The following is a 21,881-nucleotide window of genomic DNA, read 5'->3' as shown; positions in this document are numbered from 1 at the left end:
CAATAAGGAAATAATCGGAAAGAAGTCCCAATCGCTCAGCAAACATTGAGCGAGTATGCTCTACCTACACTAAAAGCGGTGCGAGAAAGCATAGAATGTCTGGCGATTAATGCCAATAATTTCAAGATAAAGACGACTACGATCTAGCTGATCCACAGTTCAAAGCAAACATTGTTGAAGACCCGAATCAACACTTAAAGCAGTTTCTTCAACTATGCAACACCTTTAAGTACAATAGGGTATCCGATGATTCTTGCGACTTTGGTTATTCCCATTCTTTTTATGTGATAACATGGCCGAGTGGTTAGATTCACTAGAACAAGGTTCCATCACCATGTGGAACGATTTACTAGAAAAATTTCTCCATAAAATTTTCACTATTAGTCGAACCATTTAGTTGAGGCGAGAAATCACAAATTTCAAACAACACGAAGGTGAGACCCTATACAAGGCGTGGGAGCATTTTAAAATAATACTAAGGAGGTGCCCACATCATTGACTGCAATTGTGGCTCTAGATCCAAATATTCTACAATGGTGTTGACGAACATAATAGATTTAACCTAGATGGAGCATCGGACAAATCTTTCATATTTTATACATACAAACGAGCCTATAAATTCATAGAAAACATGGTCATGAATTTGTACATGTGGCCTAATGAGAGAGTTGTGTACAAATCAAAGCCTCCAACGGTGAAAGCGGTGAGTGAAGAAAATGACAATAATCGATTCTAACAAATTTTAGATAACCTTAACTGTTTGGAGATGCCAGCCAAGCTGAAAAGAGTAGAGCCGCATTATAAAAAAACTAGATGAGGCTAGCTACGTAACTAATAGAGGTCGTTCCTTATTCAAATACTTATAATCTCGGTTGAAGGGATCATTTGAACTTCTAATGGGGAGGTAATCAAGGAGGTGCAAATCAAGCACAAACCCGACAAAGCCCTTCTTATCAACCTCCACCAATGCAATAAAGAGTCGTGGGAAATGGCCATGCTGCATGTGGTCAAAGATTCGATTGACTAGAGGGAGATATGCAAATTATAAAGATGGACATTTGACAACTCCAAGTTGCGTGTAGATGACTCGAGTTTCGAATGGGTAGCCTTTGTGACCAAATAAGCCAATTGATGAAAATGTTCCAAAAACAAAATGGACAAAGTTTCTCCAGAAACATGGAGAACAACCCACGGAGAGATGGAAATGACCACGCAAAGGCGATCACATTGCGATCAGGCAAGGCATTAAAGTCGCCAATCATACCCATCCATGAAAATGAAGAAATTCTGGAAGATGTTGACGAGTCCATAAATGAGGTGGAAGAAGCCAAGGACCATGAACAGATTGATGAGGTAGTCAATCCGGTGTTTAATTTGGTAGTGTCAAACTCGAGCACAGCAAAGGTACCATTCTGGAAGAGATTAGAGGACAAGAAAAAGAAGGACGATGTAGATTTTATAAATTTTCTTAATTTATTTAAATCCTTCAATGTTAATTTTCCACTATTAGAGCTCATAGAAAATTTTTTGAAATATGTCAAATATTTAAAAGAAATCATGAAACGATATAGGAAAATGAAAAAGGGTGAACAAATTGACATTAATGTCTCATGTAACATGCTAATAGCAAAGAAGAAACCCCCAAAAGTTAAAAGATCCAGGTAGCTTTACAATCTCAATAGATATAACGGATCAATATTTTAGCAAATCCCTTTGTAACTTAAGGGCTAGCATAAATTTGATGCCCCTATCAACCTATTGGAAACTTAGACTCGAGGAGTTAAAGAACACTTTAATAATGCTACTGTAATACCCCTACCCGTATTCATTACCGAAATAGGGTACGAGGCATTACCGGAGTTTACGAATTAATTTTTTTTATATTCAATATAGCCCCTTTATAAATATCTAACCTTCCCTGCAATATTAAATCGAGACCAATCCACATCAACCAAATCAATTCAACATATTTTCAAGATAAATTCATGCATATTTATAAGATAACGTCATCACATATCTAAAACCAGGTTTGTTAACCATACTAATGGCTAACTTTACATTCATTTCACGTTAACATTTACTTTGTTAGCTTATACATGCCATTGATTTCCAAAATAAAGTTTCTTTATATACCGAAATCCTGAGGTTGACAGTGTGATGTGTCTCCGACCAAATTCGACCTCCGAGCTCTTAACACTACAAAACAGGGAAAAAGGAAACGGGGTAAGCACTTCGTACTTAGTAAGCTCATGTAACAAGAATTATACTTACCTAATATTTTCAATACAATACAATAAACATCCATATATCCATTCAATGCATTATTACCCTAATATGCACAAACTCAACATTCAAGTTAGTACAATAATTTCCATGTACCAATAATATATACCATGATTGATGAGCTCATCAATATCATAATTTCCATTTCCTTGTTATTTTTTTATACTTATCCCGTTGAATTTATCGGAATTTCGATGGATTTTCAGAGGTACACTTTTAGTGTACAATTCCGGGTCCGTCAATTCATATTCATGTGCGCACATTTCCATTTCAGAGAGCACACACCCGCGAACCTCAACCTTGCAGCGGGATTACCAGTCCAGGCTAAATCCCCTGCAATATAAACTCATAGAGTATTGTTGGGATTGCCAGTCCAGGCTAAATTCAGACCCTAATTCGGATTACCTGTCCAGGTTAAATCCATTTTACACATATTCTTCGGGAGGGCTATATCAGGATAGGATCACCCGTCCGGGCTAGATCCTTTTTACCGTTAATTCCTTTTCAGAGATCCATCGAATTTTCCTTTCATTCAACCGGGATTTCTTCCCATTTTATCAAATATATCAATGTTTCATAAATTTCCATATAATGAACATTCAAATCATATTCATATCAAAAACATGCATTTCAAGCATTTAAGAATATAATTCAAGTTACACGAACTTACCTTGATACTTGTTTGTAAACAATAAAAATCTACTAATCCCGAACTTTTTCCTTTCCTCGATCTAGCTTCGTATTTGAATCTTCCGGATCTAAATAAATAAATTTAATTATCAATTTAATACATTTCATGTTCATATGCAACATTCTCTATAATTCAACTATTATTTATAGTTCATTCAAAGCTGTCTACTTAAGTCATAGTCACTAAATTATTTATAACTTGAGCTATGGAACTCCAAATTAAGATACGTTAATTTTCCATTAAACTAGACTCATATAAATTTTTCCCATAAAATTTTCAAAATTTTTGGTTTAGCCAATAAGTACAGTTTATTCTTTAAAGTCACCCCTGTTCTGCTGTCAACAGTTCTGACCCTTCTTCACTAAAAATTAATTATCTCTTCATACAAAATTCAAATGATGTTCTCGTTTATTTATATTAAAAATAGACTCATTAAGGATTCTAGACATATAAATTTAATCCCATAATTGTTTTTATTAAATTTTTTATGATTTTTCAAAGTCAGAATAGGGGAACCCGAATTCATTCTGACCTTGTCTCACAAAATTCATTATATCTCAAAATTTACAAATCCATTGCTTATACTATTTCTTCTATGAGAAACTAGACTCAATAAGCTTTAATTCCATATTTTTTTTCATCTTCTAATTCGATTTCTACAATTTATGGTGATTTTTCAAAGTTAGTCTACTGCTGCTGTCCAAACTGTTTTTGTGCAAGCTGTTTATTACCATTTTTCCCCTAAGCTTTTAATAAATGATAATTTCATCCCTACTCAATTAGCCTCTCAATTGAGCTGATTTTTCTCAATTAACATTTTATTCTATCACCTTAAACTAGTTTACAACCTTTAGGGATCAGAATTCCAGCAATAGACTTTAATTCCAAGCATTTTCACAATTAGGTCCTAAAAATCAATTTCTATTGAAATTACCTAATAAAATCATCTCATAAACAAATTAAAGCTTTAATTTAATTCTATTTCATCATAAACTTACAGCACTCAACCATGGTGACTTTCAATTTCATCCATGAAATCAAAAACTAATGAATTTAATAGTAGGACCTAGTTGTAAAAGTTTTAGAAACACAAAAATTACAAGAAAAAGGAAAGGATTAACTCATTTGGTGCAAAAATTATGAAATATCAGCTTATATAACCCTCTTATGGCGTTTTTAGCTGCTGGAATTGAAGCGAAATGAAGAGAAATCTAGATATTTCCTATTTAGTCCTAGTTTTATTTAGTTAATTTTGCAATATTCCAATTTTACCCTTAATTTATCAATTTTTCTGCTGATTTCATACCGTTGCCGTCCAGCCCAAATAACTTTTGGGTCTAATTGCCTTTTAAATCCTTTCTCATTAGACTCTTAAGCTATTTAATCACTCTAGCAACTTTTACACCTATTACAATTTAGTCCTTTTCATTTAATTGACTACCCAAACATTAAAATTTCCTAACGAAATTTTAATACCACATTAATAACATTTCATAAATATTTATAAAATTATTTTTGACTCGGTTTTACGAGATAAAGGTCTCAATACCTTGTTTTTACCCAATTTCTTCAATAATTTCTTTTTCTATCTAATCACTAAATTGGTAAAATTTTTCTATCAATATTTTCATACGATTTTCCTATCATATCAATTTTCAAGCAAAAATATTGAAATAAATTTCTCTTTAAATCGGATCTATGGTTACGAAACCATTGTTCCGATAACCTTGAATTTAGGCCATTACAACTCTCCCCCCCTTTAAGGATTTTCGTCCTCGAAAATCTTACCAGTAAAGAGGTTTGGGTATTGTTTCCTCATTGCCTCCTCCGGTTCCCATGTCGCTTCCTCAATCCCGTGCTTTTGCCACAATACTTTCACCAAATTTATCTTTTTTTTTCTAAGCTCTTTTGTCTCCCGTGCCAATATCTTGACCGGTTCTTCACTGTAAGTCATATCCGGTTGAATCTCTACTTCTGTCGGAGAAATAACATGTGAAGGATCTGATCGATATCGTCGTAACATAGATACATGAAAAACATTATGGATTCTATCAAGTTCCGGTGGTAATGCCAATCGATAAGCAATCGGTCCAATTCTTTCTATGATTTCATAAGGCCCGATAAATCTTGGACTCAGTTTACCCTTTCGACCAAATCGGAGGACTTTCTTCCAAGGAGACACTTTCAGGAATACCTTGTCACCGACTTGAAATTCAATCTCTTTTCGTTTAAGGTCGGCATATGATTTTTGACGATCGGAAGCTGCTTTTAGACTATCTCGAATAACCTTTACTTTTTCTTTTGTTTCCCGGATCAAATCAATCCCATGTATCTTCCTTTCACTAAGCTCTATCCAATATAACGGTGTTCTACATTTTCTACTATACAAAGCTTCATAAGGAGCCATTTTAATACTGGACTGATAACTGTTATTGTAATCAAATTCAATCAAAGGTAGATACCTCTCCCAATTACCTTCAAACTCTAGTATACAACATCGGAGCATATCTTCCAATACTTGAATTCCACGCTCAGATTGACCATCTGTCTGAGGATGAAATGCAGTGCTGAAATACAACGAGTACCCAAGGCTTCTTGCAATTTGTCCTAAAAACGAGACGTAAATCGGGGATCTCTATCTGATATAATGGAGACAGGCACTCCATGTAGCCTGACAATCTCAGATATGTACAGTTCAACTAGTTTATCTAAAGAATAATCCATACGTACCGGAATAAAGTGAGCTGACTTTGTTAATCGGTCAACAATCACCCAAATAGCATCTTTTTTCCTCGGAGACAAAGGTAGCCCCGATACAAATCCATAGTGATTCTTTCCCATTTCCATTCTGGTATAGTAATTGGCTGAAGTAACCCCGAAGGTACCTGATGTTCAGCTTTAACTTGCTGACATATTAAACACCTTGATACAAACTCAGAGATATCACGTTTCATTCCCGACCACAAGTAGACCTTTTTCAGATCATTATACATTTTATTACTCCCCAGATGTACAGACATAGTACTGCTGTGAGCCTCGCGTAGAATCTTCCATATGAGCTCTGAATTCTGAGGTACACATACCCTACCTCTGAATAATAAACAACCATCAGAACCAATCTGAAATTCAGAATCATTACCTGACTCACACTGTGCCCGTTTAACTTGTAACTTCTCATCATTCTTCTGAGCTTCACATATTTGCTGTAAAAATGTCGGTTTAGCTCTTAATTCTGCTAGGATTGAACCATCATCAGTCAATGATAACCAGGTATTCATAGCTCGTAAAGCAAACAGAGATTTCTGGCTCAAAGCATCAGCTACAACATTAGCCTTACCCGGATGGTAATCAATAATCAAATCATAGTCCTTTATCAGTTCAAGCCACCTGCGCTGTCTCAAATTCAAATTTTTCTGTGTCATCAAATATTTCAAGCTTTTATGATCAGTATAAATATGACATTTCTCACTATACAAGTAATGCCGCCATATCTTCAGCACAAATACAATAACAGCTAATTCAAGATCATGTACTGGGTAATTTCTTTCATGTGGTTTAAGTTGTCTTGAAGCATAAGCTATTACTTTACCTTCTTGCATCAAAACACAACCTAAACCATTTAATGAGGCATCACTGTAAATAACAAATTCCTTACCCGGTTCAGGCTGCACTAATACAGGTGCTTTCGTTAATAGGTCTTTCAATCGGTTGAAACTTTGTTGACATTCATCAGTCCACTCGAACTTTACATCTTTCTGCAATAATCGAGTCATTGGAGAAGCTATCATAGAGAATCCCTATACAAATCTCCGATAATAACCAGCTAAACCCAAGAAACTTCTAACTTCAGATACATTCTTCGGTGGATTCCAATTGACAATAGCTGATATTTTACTTGGATCTACCCTGATGCCTTCGGCAGATACAATGTGTCCAAGAAAACCCACTTCTCAAAGCCAAAATTCACATTTAATGAATTTAGCATATAACTGCTTCTCTTGTAGAATTTGCAACACAATTCTCAAATGTTCTGCATGTTCTTCTTCATCCTGAGAATAAACCAAAATATCATCAATGAATACTACTACAAATCTGTCTAAGTACGGTCTGAATATGTGCATTAGTTAGCCCAAACGGCATAACTAGAAATTCATAATGCCCGTACCTGGTTCTAAAGGCTGTTTTTGGCACATCTGACTCCTTTACCCGTAACTGATAATAACCTGATCGAAGATCAATCTTTGAAAACACAGTAGCACCTTTCAGCTGATCAAATAAATCATCAATTCGGGGTAACGGGTACTTATTCTTTATGGTTACTTTATTAAGTTTCCGGTAGTCGATACACAATCTCAAAGACCCATCTTTCTTTTTCACAAACAGAACCGGAGCACCCCAAGGTGAATGACTTGGTCGAACAAAACCCCTGTCAACAAGTTCTTGCAACTGTGCCTTTAACTTCTTTAATTCTATAGGAGCCATACGATATGGAGCTATGGAGATCGGAGTAGTTCCCGGAATCAAATCTATAAAAAATTCCACTTCTCTTTCTGGTGGCAATCCTGGTAATTCCTCTGGAAACACATCGAAAAATTCACATACCACTGGAACTGCCTGTATTTTTGACTCAGATACTTTGGTGTCAAGTACATAAGCCAAGTAAGCATCATACCTTTTTTTGACATACCTCTGTGCTGTCATTACCGAAATCATATCAGATAACCCCTCTGTCTGATCAGATTTAACTCGGAGCAACTCACCATTCTGACATTTTAGCACAATATATTTTTGTCTACAATTTATTACCGCATCATGCTGGGTTAACCAATCCATGCCCAATATCACGTCAAATTCATCAAATGGCAGTAACATCAAATTAGCCGAGAAACAATAACCTCTTACCATTATTGGACAATTTTTACAAATTTTATCCACCAACACAGACTGGCCTAGGGGGTTCGAGACTTTAACCACAAATTCAGTAGGTTCAACAGATAAATTTTTAATAATTGCAAGTTTAACACATATATATAAATGCTTAGAACCAGGATCAATCAATGCAGTAATATCAGTATCAAGTAAAGAAAATGTACTAGTAATAACATCGGGTGCTGAGGCATCTTCTCTAGCACGAATGGCATATGTCCTAGCAGGAGCTCGTGCCTCAGGCCTACCTGCAGTATCTTTTGTAGCTCCTCTACTACCACTGACATTACCGGATGGTCGAGGTGGTCTACCTCTCAAAACTGGATTACTCAGCTTCGATATTTGTTCAGCTTCTTTTTCACCCCTTTCTGGACAATCTCTGAGGAAATGGTCAAAAGAACCACATCGGTAACAAGCCCCGCTCTTTAATCGACATTCACCAAAATGAGCTTTATTACAGTACTGGCATCTCGGTTTAGGAGTGCCAACACTGCCAACACTGGTCACTGATGGAGTAGAAGGCCTTGGATTAGTGCGTTGAGAACCTCGCTCTTTGCCCGAATACCCAATGGCTGAAGTAGAACGATCCTGATACTTCTTCAATTTCTTTGAAGCAGAAAACTGGGATTTTCCCATCGGTCTTTTACTAAAAATTCGAGCTTCCTTCTCAGCCTGTTTCTTTTCTTTTCTCAATTCTTCTTCTTTATAAGCTCTCTCTGCCAATGTAGCAAACTCTCGAATTTCAAGAATTTCGATCAGTAGTTTAATGTCTTCATTTAACCCTTCTTCGAATCGTTTGCACATTTCAGCTTCTGACTGTACCCATTCTCGAGCATATTTACTCAATCGAACAAATTCTCTTTCATATTCAGATATTGATCTGTTACCCTATTTCAACTCAAGAAATTCTTTTCTTTTCTGATCGAGAAACCTCTGGCTGATATATTTTTTTCTGAACTCGGTCTGAAATAATTCCCATGTAATTTCTTCTTTCGGAACAACTGAAGCTTTAGTATTCCACCAATGGTAAGCTGTGTCTTTTAGCAGTGAGACGGCACATTTCAGACATTCTTCTAGTGTACAAGATAATTCCTCCAGAACCCGAGTAGTGTTTTCTAACCAGAATTCAGCCTGTTTGGAATCATCATCAACTGCTGCTCGAAATTCTTCGGCCCCATATTTTTTAATTTTATCTATTGGAGCTTTCCCTTTTCTGACAGATTCAGTACCTGCACCCTGTGGGATCTCGGGAACCGGTGAAGGAGCAGGAGGGGGAGCTTGAACTTGCTGCACTACAGGGTTAGTTCTTAAATATTGATTAAACCATTCATTCATCATTTGAAAGAAGGCTGTTTTTGCCTCCTCCCCTTGACCCTCTGTCTCGGGCCTTCTACTGCTAGTTTCTTCTCTTTGTACTGAAGCCGGAGCATGACTCCTAGCTTCCTCAGATTGAGCTCGGTCGGATGACATTACTATAAGAAAAACACATTTTAAATGGTCAGGAGATATCACACTATCAATAATAATTTAAATGGCATGTATAGCTAATCCCGTATTTACTACATCAGTCCTAGAACCGGCTAAACCGTAGCTCTGATACCAATAAATATAATACCCCTACTCGTATTCATTGCCGGAATAGGGTACGAGGCATTACCGGAGTTTACGAATTAATTTTTTTTATATTCAATATAGCCCCTTTATAAATATCTAACCTTCCCTGCAATATTAAATCGAGACCAATCCACATCAACCAAATCAATTCAACATATTTTCAAGATAAATTCATGCATATTTATAAGATAACGTCATCACATATCTAAAACCAGGTTTGTTAACCATACTAATGGCTAACTTTACATTCATTTCACGTTAACATTTACTTTGTTAGCTTATACATGCCATTGATTTCCAAAATAAAGTTTCTTTATATATCGAAATCCTGAGGTTGACAATGTGATGTGTCTCTGACTAAATCCGACCTCCGAGCTCTTAACACTACAAAACAGGGAAAAAGGAAACGGGGTAAGCACTTCGTGCTTAGTAAGCTCATGTAACAAGAATTATACTTACATAATATTTTCAATACAATACAATAAACATCCATATATCCATTCAATGCATTATTACCCTAATATGCACAAACTCAACATTCAAGTTAGTACAATAATTTCCATGTACCAATAATATATATCATGATTGATGAGCTCATCAATATCATAATTTCCATTTCCTTGTTATTTTTTTATACTTATCCCGTTGAATTTATTGGAATTTCGATGGATTTTCAGAGGTACACTTTTAGTGTACAATTCCGGGTCCGTCAATTCATATTCATGTGCGCACATTTCCATTTTAGAGAGCACACTCCCGCGAACCTCAACCTTGCAGCGGGATTACCAGTCCAGGCTAAATCCCTTGCAATATAAACTCATAGAGTATTGTCGGGATTGCCAGTCCAGGCTAAATTCAGACCCTAATTCGAATTACCCGTCCGGGCTAAATCAATTTTACACATATTCTTCGGGAGGGCTATATCAGGATAGGATCACCCGTCTGGGCTAGATCCTTTTTACCGTTAATTCCTTTTCAGAGATCCATCGAATTTTCCTTTCATTCAACCGGGATTTCTTCCCATTTTATCAAATATATCAATGTTTCATAAATTTCCATATAATGAACATTCAAATCATATTCATATCAAAAACATGCATGTCAAGCATTTAAGAATATAATTCAAGTTACACGAACTTACCTTGATACTTGTTTGTAAACAATAAAAATCTACTAATCCCGAACTTTTTCCTTTCCTCGATCTAGCTTCATATTTGAATCTTCCGGATCTAAATAAATAAATTTAATTATCAATTTAATACATTTCATGTTCATATGCAACATTCTCTATAATTCAACTATTATTTATAGTTCATTCAAAGCTGTCTACTTGAGTCATAGTCACTAAATTATTTATAACTTGAGCTACGAAACTCCAAATTAAGATATGTTAATTTTCCCTGAAAATAGACTCATATATATTTTTACCATAAAATTTTCAGAATTTTTGGTTTAGCCAATAAGTACAGTTTATTCTTTAAAGTCACCCCTGTTCTGCTGTCAACAGTTCTGACCCTTCTTCACTAAAAATTAATTATCTCTTCATAAAAAATTCAAATGATGTTCTCGTTTATTTCTCTTAAAAATAGACTCATTAAGGATTCTATACATATAAATTTAAGCCCATAATTGTTTTATAATTTTTCAAAGTCAGAACAGGGGAACCCGAATTCATTCTGACCTTGTCTCACAAAATTCATTATATCTCAAAAATTTACAAATCCATTGCTTATACTATTTCTTCTATAAGAAACTAGACTCAATAAGCTTTAATTCCATATTTTTTTTCATCTTCTAATTCGATTTCTACAATTTATGGTGATTTTTCAATGTTAGTCTACTGTTACTGTCCAAACTGTTTTTGTGCAAGCTATTTATTACCATTTTTCCCCTAAGCTTTTAATAAATGATAATTTCGTCCCTACTCAATTAGCCTCTCAATTGAGCTGATTTTTCTCAATTAACATTTTATTCTATCACCTTAAACTAGTTTACAACCTTTAGGGATCAGAATTTCAGCAATAGACTTTAATTCCAAGCATTTTCACAATTAGGCCCTAAAAATCAATTTCTATTGAAATTACCTAATAAAATCATCTCATAAACAAATTAAAGCTTTAATTTAATTCTATTTCATCATAAACTTACAGCACTCAACCATGGTGGCTTTCAATTTCATCCATGAAATCAAATAGTAGGACCTAGTTGTAAAAGTCTTAGAAACACAAAAATTACAAGAAAAAGGCAAGGATTAACTCACTTGGTGCAAAAATTATGAAATATCAGCTTATATAACCCTCCTATGGCATTTTTAGCTGCTGGAATTGAAGAGAAATGAAGAGAAATCTAGATATTTCCTATTTAGTCCTAGTTTTATTTAGTTAATTTTGCAATATTCCAATTTTACCCTTAATTTATCAATTTTTCTGCTGATTTCATACCCTTGCCGTCCAGCCCAAATAACGTTTGGGTCTAATTGCCTTTTAAATCCTTTCTCATTAGACTCTTAAGCTATTTAATCACTCTAGCAACTTTTACACCTATTACAATTTAGTCCTTTTCATTTAATTGACTACCCAAACATTAAAATTTCCTAACGAAATTTTAATACCACATTAATAACATTTCATAAATATTTATAAAATTATTTTTGACTCGGTTTTACGAGATAGAGGTCTCGATACCTAGTTTTTACCCAATTTCTTCAATAATTTCTTTTTCTATCTAATCACTAAATTGGTAAAATTTTTCTATCGATATTTTCATACGATTTTCCTATCATATCAATTTTCAAGCAAAAATATTGAAATAAATTTCTCTTGAAATCGGATCTATGGTTACGAAACCATTGTTCCGATAACCTTGAATTTAGGTCATTACAGCTACAATTAGCCGATAGGTCATTGGTACACCCAAAAAGTGTACTCGAGGATGTATTGGTCAAGGTATGAGGATTCATAATTCCCTTCGACTTTGTAGTCCTCAACTTTGAAGAGGATCGAGAAATCCCCATTATGATGGGTAGGTCATTTCTGGCCACTTCTAAGTCGACAATCGATATAGAATGAAATGATTTAATCATAAAAATCGATGATGAAATAGAGGTGTTCAAATGTGGTTGTGACTCCCAAAGTGAAGGATTAACTAGGGAGGAGTGCTATGCTTTATTCAATTTAACCCATACTAGCCTCGACCGAAGGCATTTTTCAAGTTGTGCAAGTATATGTACGTACAAGACGAGAGAACCAGATAAATGGCAAGACTCTGGTGGAATAAGGAGCAATTTCAAGAGCCAAGATGGGCAAGACCGACAGCTAAAGTCAATAGTAAAGTTCAAGGAATTACCAGACAAGTTCAGTAGCATAACATAATTTTTAACCATCCAACTGAATCAATTTTTAAATATTGTATACTAATTTGTTACGAATTATTAGATTTAGGAATTAGACTTTTTATTTTGTGTTAGATTTAGAAGGAGACAGGTTTATGATAGCAATAGAGGAGCTAGACATTAGTACAGTGCATGTAAAGGCAATTGAGGACCCTTTACAAGCCCTAAAGAGTCCAAATCGAAGCCATGTACCAACATAACAATCACATGACGCGACACAACCCATGTGAGCCTTAGAACGCTAAATTCTATCATTGTGTCATGCCACACAATACCGATGGTGTGACACACAAACAGAGGAAAAATAGTGTTGTGTTGCGTCATGCACCTCATGTGGCATGGTATGCAAGCCATTTTTAGCAACTTTCTGTTCTTGATTCGACATGATCTTCAAAGATTTTCACCAATTTTGGATGACAACTAAAGCCCTAGATGGCTTCTATGTATTGCACTTACTAGCTACTACACCCTTCAAGCCGTCATAGCCTCCCAAATTAATGTTTGTGACCCTTTTTCTTCAAGATTCTACGAATACTCTATTTTTTCCTTTGTTTCAAAACCCCAAAATCGTGTATAGTAACCTTTCCAATAGCAAATCCGTAGCGAATAGCCACGCCTACCTTTAGGATAAGGAACTTGAAAATAATATTCTTGCAGCTTAACACAAAATCCTGTTCCAAGAATGAGGTTTCGAATCCTTAGACACATTGAAGAACGAAATGCGTAGGTTAAACTAGTACCATCGGTGGGAGAAGTTTTGCACAACCCTAACCAAGTCAGTTTACCTTCTAATCATGCACAAATTTTATGCCGCATTGAAGGAGGCAGGTGCGAATAGACCGATAGAGGTACCATGGATACTGTTTTCAACTTGAAGGAAGGATATGAATATCTTACCTCCTGAAGCGAGGTATTATGACATTATGCTATATCTCTGTGACTTTGTGCAACACCCCTCACCCAGTCCAATCATCGAATCTGAGTTACAGGATGTTACATCGACCAATGGAACTTAACCACATGCATATACGATTTTGAATAAGAGCAACGACTACTAAAATTAATATTTAAACAAAAGTTCATGGCTAATTTAAAATTTTAAATGACAAAGAAATAGTTTTAACCATAATTAAGCTTTATTTTTAATAAATCTCAAAAAACCATGTAGGTACCGATATTGAACTACCATGTATCGATATTTTTATCATGAATATCGATAGTCATATATGGGTATCGGCACTAAAGTTGGATTCTGTCAATTTTTGAAAATGTCCTAACTTCAAGGTATTGATATTCATATCTCGAGTATCGATACATTTACCCAAAATACCAAAAGTTTACAAGTTAAAATGTTATCCATGCTCAAAACAATGTTCTACTAAACATACAATTGTAGTCTAATTTAACCGAACTTATTAACATCCTTTAAACATATATCATGCCACATCCATACATTTATATAAGAATATCTAATGTGCATTATCAGCCTTAATCTCAAACATCAGTTTAGTCACAAATGAAGTCCAAAACAACATCCATATTTCGTCAATCCAATACCAAGATAAAATTATTAAAGTACTGTTAATAATCAAAACTAAAACTCTAACCATATTGCCCTTATCCAAAGAGTCCAAAGTTTATAAACCCACCTATTAAAAAATTATTGCCTTTCTTGGATCACTTCCTTCGCTGCTCCAGTCACACCAAAAAACTACTTATCTACAAGATGTTAATGTGGAGTGTAAGCTTAAATAAGCTCAATGAATGTTAGAAACTACTGCTAAGCATGCACAACATCACATTTTAAGCAAGAGCATACTATGACTCACTCATAACCATATGTTCATCAAGTCAAAATAACATATTCATGCTTCATTAAATCATAGAATTAGCACATACCCTCATATGCAATTACACTCAACTCGTATATTGACATGCATTTAGTGACTCATAAGTCTAACTTATATATTCACATGCATTTTCACACAACATTTTCATATATTAATCAATTTATGATAATTTGGCAACTTGGAAACATGAAACATAAAAGTGGATTCTGTCACCATACATTGGATACACGGATTTCCATCACACAAATAACTCAAAAAGTCTAACATATCCAATAAGTGTAGCATAAAGCTAAACACTATCCAACACATCAACATATACCGATGAATGGAGCTTAGCTCGACATTCCCTTACCCCTCCAATCTATCCTGGGACCTCAATACCCAAATCATAAAACACAAGGGTGAGTACTCAAAATCCTATGGCATGCCACCTATATCCAATGTTTTCAAAAGATCACAAGGCCAAAATATCCGCAGACAGACACAATTACAGTTTTAATGCACATAATCTATGTTCATAATCATCAATTCATATCACAAATTTATACACAATGCATGCTTATCGATTCACATTTATTTGCACTTTAAGTTCCACAACTATGCTCATTGAGCCATCACATAGCCGACCGCATATAAGTGCATTAAAATCAGTTTATTACTAATCTACCATAATTTAATGTAGCAGATTGAACTAGTTTTCGCACTTTAGGAGCTTGAATACAAGCACTTAGGTTAAGTTTTAGTTAAGTTTTCGTTAATATATTTACACTGAATAAAATGTATAATTTGAGTCTTCTATTAACCTTAGGGGCTGAATGAGGCCTAAGGGTGACAAAATATGCTTTGTGACTGCACAAGAGACCATTAGAAGGTATGTTAACTCGATACTAATCGTTGTGTTGCAACATAGAGAGTTGGAAGTCACAACATAGGAAGTAGAATAGAAGAATATTAAGACTGCCTTCGGTGTTGCGACACAGCCTGAGGATGTCGCGACACACCCCTGAAGATACCCTAAAGATGAAGCATATTGCCTTCGATGTCGTGACATCACCACTGTATGGGAAATAATTACGAGCTAGGGGCATTTTGGTCAACACAATCAAACATTAAGCACGAGAGCGACAACTGACCTAGGTTTAAGGACGAGAACCACTCTAAGTTTATAAATAAGCTCATTTAACAAATGTTATGGACAAGTTTTCATATTTTATAATTTTCTTCCTAGTTTTAGTCTTTAGTCTTTCTCTTTTCTTAGGCTTTAGGTTTATTTCAATTTTGTTCTTTGCTTTTGCGAAAGAGATGAGATTTGAGAACTTGATCAAATTCTGTAAGGATTTGACATTCTATTCAATACAAATCAGGTTTCTTCTAAACTTTATATTATTGAATTGTTGTTCATGTCTATTCCATATATCAAGTCTATATTGTTTATGAGATCTATGAGGAACTAATCCTCCGGTGAGGGATTAGCGAGTGGAGGTATAATTAATTAATTATTTTTGTAGGGTTCTCTTAGCGAATCAACTGTTCGGGAAAGGAAGAACTTAAACCCTAGGCTTGACGACCCTAGGAAGTCATTAAGGTGGGAATTAATCCAAATTTGGTATGGCCTATCCGACACAGCTTAACCCTAAACTAGTTTGGACTGTGAGGTCAAGATATAAGTAGTTCTTGTCGACTTGTTATTTAGTGGAAGATCAGAAGATCCTACCGGGGTATCGACTAGTTGATTGAACAAGAAAACCTGAAGCAAAAGTTGGGTATGGTTACCGAAACGAGCAAATCACCCATGCTTAAATTTGACAGATCCTGTTGTTTGATTTCTCGTTATTTATTTATTTCTTTTTTGTTGACTATTATTATTAAAAAATGCCAAAAACCTTTCTTTATATTTCATCGTAATATAATCTATCTAAAGTACTGATTAAATCTTTTTGTGCTTAGGTTAGAATTAACTTAGTGCTCACCTCCCTTGGTACGATCCTTGAAGTACTCACTTACTTCGTTGTAACTATATACAACTTGACTCGTATACTTGCGAAAACTGCCTTTTTAATATATTTTGTACAAGATTTCTACTCTGGACGTTGGTACGTCCAAGGTGATCAATCGCATACAAATATTCACACAAATTACCTGTTACACTACAGGAAAATAGACTTTTAGCGGCGCTTTTAGTGGCGTTTTAACAAAAAACGCCGCAAATAATATACATTAGTGGCGTTTGTCCGAAACGCCACTAAAAGCTAAACTATAGTGGCGTTTTTGCCAAAAACGCCACTAAAAACTGGTCAATAGCGGCGTTTTTATCAAAACGCCACTAAAAGCTGATCAATAGCGGCGTTTTAATCTCAAACGCCATTAAATTGCGGCGTTTTTGTCCCAAACGCCACAAAAAACTGATCAATTGTGACGTTTTTATCCAAAACGCCACTAAAAACTGATTAATAGCGGCGTTTTTGGTCCAAACGCCGCAAAAAGTTTAGCAGGCATTTTTTAGTAGGGTAACCGACACTCGTTTTGATTTGATCTGATTTAATTTTCATATTATTTTCTTATTTTTATTTTGAATTTGATTTAATTATTTTTGTATTTAAAGCTAACTTTATAAAAAAATGGGAACTACACTATTCATCACTTAGCTATGAGAAAGTTTCATTTTTGTTACTTAATTATGAAAAGTTACAAATTGATAACTAAACTATTTACAAATTTTTATTTAAGTTACCAAGCTGTTAAAATCAACGTTTTATGGCTTTCTGTAAACCCTTAAACCTTAAACATTAAACCCTAAACCCTAAATTTTAAATCATAAAACATAAACACTAATCTATAAACTCCAAAACCCTAAACCCCCCACAAAAAATCATATGGATCATGTTGATGTGTATATATATAGATATTAATGTAAAAGCTTATGTTTATAATAAATTGTGGAAGAAGTACTTAATATTGATTAAATTTATTTTTAGATTTAGGGTTTAGGATTTAAGGTTTAAAGCCTATGGTTTAGGGTTCAATGGTAGAATTAATATATATATTTTAAGTTTATGGTTTAGGCCGGTTCAATGGTATAGTATATATATTAAGTTAATGGTATGGGTCGGGTTTGTTATCTTGGATTTGAGGTATAGTGTTTTAAATTAGTTTGTTGTTTGGGGTTTGGTACTATTTTAAAGTATTAATTTAGGGTTTAGGGTCTTAATGTTTAAGGTTATAAGGGTTAGTGTTAGGGTTTAAGGGTTAATTGATTAAATGATGTTCTGGTTGAATCTAGGTTTCGGAGTGCTCGTACTGTGGTTTAATTAAATACTTGATCTCATGTTTATACATGTATTTACGATGTATATGTTTATATTCCCAGATAATTACGCATGGATTTAGTATTATACGAATATATATATTTTTTATTTGAATTCATTTCATGTTTTAAATAATTATTAGAAATTATTTACCTAAAATTTAAATATTAAATATTTAAATAATAATTATTCAATATAATTTAAGTTTTTTCAAATTAGATATATTGTTTGAAAGTAAACAAAATTAGTTTAAAAGGAATTTAAGAAATAATTAAACTATTAAAATTTAAATGCATTAGTGGCGTTTTTGTAAAAAACGCCGCAAAAAAAAATTCAAATCAGGCAAAACGAAGTCGTTTTATGATTTGCGTGCAGAGGCATTAGCGGCGTTTTTACAAAAACGCCACTAAAAAATATAGAATTAGTGGCGCTTATTGAAAAACGCCGCAAAAGAGCATCATCTTTTAAACAAAACGGCGCCGTTTTGTAGGATTTATTAGTGGCGTTTTTTGTGAAGCACCGCAATAGGTTTGGATTTAGCGGCGCTAGTGTATAAACGCCGCTAATATTATTTTGTTCAGATCAAAGTGTCGTCGTTTTGTTAGTTTATTAGTGGCGTTTATTTGAAACGCCGCAATAGCTTACCCTTTTAACGGCGCTATTGCAAAAACGCCGCAAATGTTAAATTAAGTTTGTCAAAACATCATCGTTTTTGTTGTCTTCATTTTACAGACGATAACACTTAGAAATTTTGTCTAAGTCTCCCCAGTTCGTTTCCCCTCCCCTCTCTGCCTTACTCCCAAATCCCTAAAGAATCATCACATTTTTTCCCCAATTCGACATCCGAAAATAGCCCATTCTTCCCCAGTTTGAAATCCCTAAAATCCACCCTTCCCACTGGCCATTGATTTTCCATCTATAGAAAATTGGATTAAGAAAGGAAAGGTTTCAGAAGTTGGCTTCGGGGTTGAAGAAAACAGTTCAAGGTAAGAAAATAGTTCAACGATTAATGATTTTCAAAATTTGTTTCTTCTATATTAATGATCGGTATTCGAAGTGTCAGGTGTCCTGTAGGCGTTGGATTTAGGTTTCTAACTATCCCTTTTTCCATTTTCGTTTACACCTGTAAGTTCTTCTCTGCTCATCTCCTCGATAATTTTTGGGTTCAACGGAAAAGCATATTTCTTTTCTGCTTCAGATTTCAATTTGACTGGTTATTTTCGTTATTTGCTATGTTATATTCTAAGTTCATTCAAGTTTATTATCTGGGTTTGTGTTGCTTGATTCAGTTTTGTACTAAGTGGAGTTGTATTTTCTTTTAATAGCTCCTGCTGGAAAACTGGACTTTGGAAATTTGAATCTTGTTCTTGGAAAGCTTAATAGGAGTTATATATATATTTATCCGTGTGTGTGTTCTATAACTTAGTCAGGTTTAGATGTCGTCTTCGTGATTGAACTTATATGAATTGTTTGTGTGTTTATATAAATACATAATTCTAAATACATAAATTCTGAAGTTTTTGAATTTTATGAATTATTTGTTTTACCCAAAAATTTTATACTAATAAACTAATATAGTAGGAACATTAGTTTTACTGAATTGAGTTGCTATTTTTATGATGATAGAAAATATAACTCAGGCCCAAAACAAAAATAATTACAATTCATCTTGCAGAAGAGGTCTAATATATTCAGATTCTCAAATTGCATCGCATGCCTGGAAAGTAAACATGTAAAACTAAGCTAGCCCTCTAAAAGCTGCCGATATTTCAAAAATTCTGACAAAATCGATTTCACTTACCTTACATTACAAATGCCTCTATTTGTAGCAAAAATTACTATTGGAGATAGTGAGCTCTCTAAAGCACGATTCAAGTATGAAAAGCACTCCATGTCCAGCATATGCACCTGCTAACCATGATTTAGAGAACATAAACATGCATGATGTGTAAAATGCTTTGAGCATGTGCACAGGTCAAGACCTAAGAAGTATCTTAGATATACATTTGTTTGCATGCTTATTCGCATAGAAACATACATTGCATCCATGCATCTAAAGGACATATATCGTATGCTAAAACAGCTCAACTAAAGAAAAGAACAAGACCTCATCAATGAATAGAACTCCTGGTACAAGCTATGCAACACCTTCATCAATATACCGGTTAACTACCTGTCACAAACAACATTATTTCAATTAAAAGGCATGCCATCTTTCTAAGAAACATTTGAGCATAGCAGTTGAAGTCAATCCCACATCATAAGCCTGTTTCCAAATTGGACAGGAAGTCCATCTGACTCTAAAAGTTTAACCGTGTACTATATTGGTAGCTTCTAGGGAGCTGATCATAACAGGATTAATAGTAATAGTAGGATTAAACTAGAGATTAGCTGATAAGACTTCGGCTCTTAAACTGAAGATTCCAAGTAATACTATTAATGTATTGGTGAGAGAAATCACAGCAATGGTAAAACAATACTGCCTATTGTCCATAAAAATCGTCATAAAATGGACCTCAAATAAACTAATATAGTATGCATATGATAGTTACACTTGAGTCTAAATAGCATAGCTTCTTAATTGTCCATTCAGCATTGCTGTGTGCTTTTCTGCATTTATATTACTAGAAAGTTTGAACCGTTTGTTAGCATTTATATGCAGGTATGTTGTTTCTGTTCTTGGTTATTATGCCATCCTTACTATTTATGCTCTGGTTTCTAGCTGTCAGTTGCACTTTGTGGTTTTACTACTTCAAAACACAAGATCTTCTAGAAATCTTCTTAAAAAAATCAATAAGCTAATGATACTCCAAGTGGGCATCAATAAGTTTAGGAACTCAATCATATGCTTCATCTTTCAGTCTGTCATTCAGTTGCCTGGTACATGATGTTTAGCTATATTATTGTGAATCTATGGATTCTTTTTGAGCCTTTAATTCTTAGAATTATGAAAATATCCGAATACATAAAGCAATTTTTGTTTTTTTCTTACATCTGTTCTAGGTACTGTCCAGCACCTAAATTAATAGTTGTTGCAAATAAATACACCACAGCCATTGACATCTGTTCTAGGTACATGTTTCGTTGCTTAATTACTTAACTTATTTCTATGTATTTTTCCTTTAAATTACTTAACAAATACTATTTTTTCTGACTCCAGCCTCTGTTTCCTGGTGAGAGTGAAGTAGACCAGCTTGTTGAAATTATTAAGGTACGTTTTAGTTCAAAATTCGCATAAAGAATAGTTTCATCATGATGATTTTGAAAAAAATCATTTTACTTAGATATATGATTTGGTATGAAGTAATGATAAGTATGGTTTATAATTAGCTCATCTTGGTAAGATTGTTAATTGGTATGATATGCATTTGTGGTTGTTATTTTTCTGACTCAAGTGAATTAAGTATGGTTGTTGGATGTGTTTTGGGTATGGTTTATTATTGAATTACATTTTGACTGTAATTTGTTTATTCATTAGTTTCGGAAATGGCAGTGATGAGATGTTATATTTGGTTGATGATAGATAAATAAATACATAAAGTTAATGTTTATGAGTTTTGTGGAGTATGATTCTGCACATGCAAAGTTGGTTTGTTTAAAGCTGTGCATTTTCATGTTTACATACTAATGGTGATTCCATTTTTGTTTTTTAGATGTTCTTTTGGTCTGTTTTCATGTTTCTATCCAACTTCTGTGTTTACTGTGCAGTTTTGCCATATTTTGCTAAGGTGTATAGCTTCATTGGCAGTGTCTTTGATCCTGGTACAAGTGGGCACTTGCAAAACTGATATAGGTAAAGTTTCTATATTTGCTTAAACTGA

General features: G+C 34.2%; 1 non-coding gene across 1 annotated transcript; it reads right to left on the bottom strand.

Moving 5' to 3' along the window:
* Positions 1-395: 395 nt before the first annotated feature.
* LOC121212846 (small nucleolar RNA R71) lies at positions 396-501 on the bottom strand. The gene has a single exon (XR_005908219.1). It is a non-coding gene; the product is annotated as a small nucleolar RNA R71 (small nucleolar RNA).
* Between the last annotated feature and the right edge of the window lie 21,380 nt (positions 502-21,881).

This window comes from Gossypium hirsutum, chromosome A13 (genome assembly GCF_007990345.1).
Source record: "Gossypium hirsutum isolate 1008001.06 chromosome A13, Gossypium_hirsutum_v2.1, whole genome shotgun sequence".
Classification (NCBI taxonomy): domain Eukaryota; kingdom Viridiplantae; phylum Streptophyta; class Magnoliopsida; order Malvales; family Malvaceae; genus Gossypium; species Gossypium hirsutum.
The sequence above is the reverse complement of the archived record's forward strand: the minus strand, read 5'-3'. Positions and strand labels throughout refer to the sequence as shown.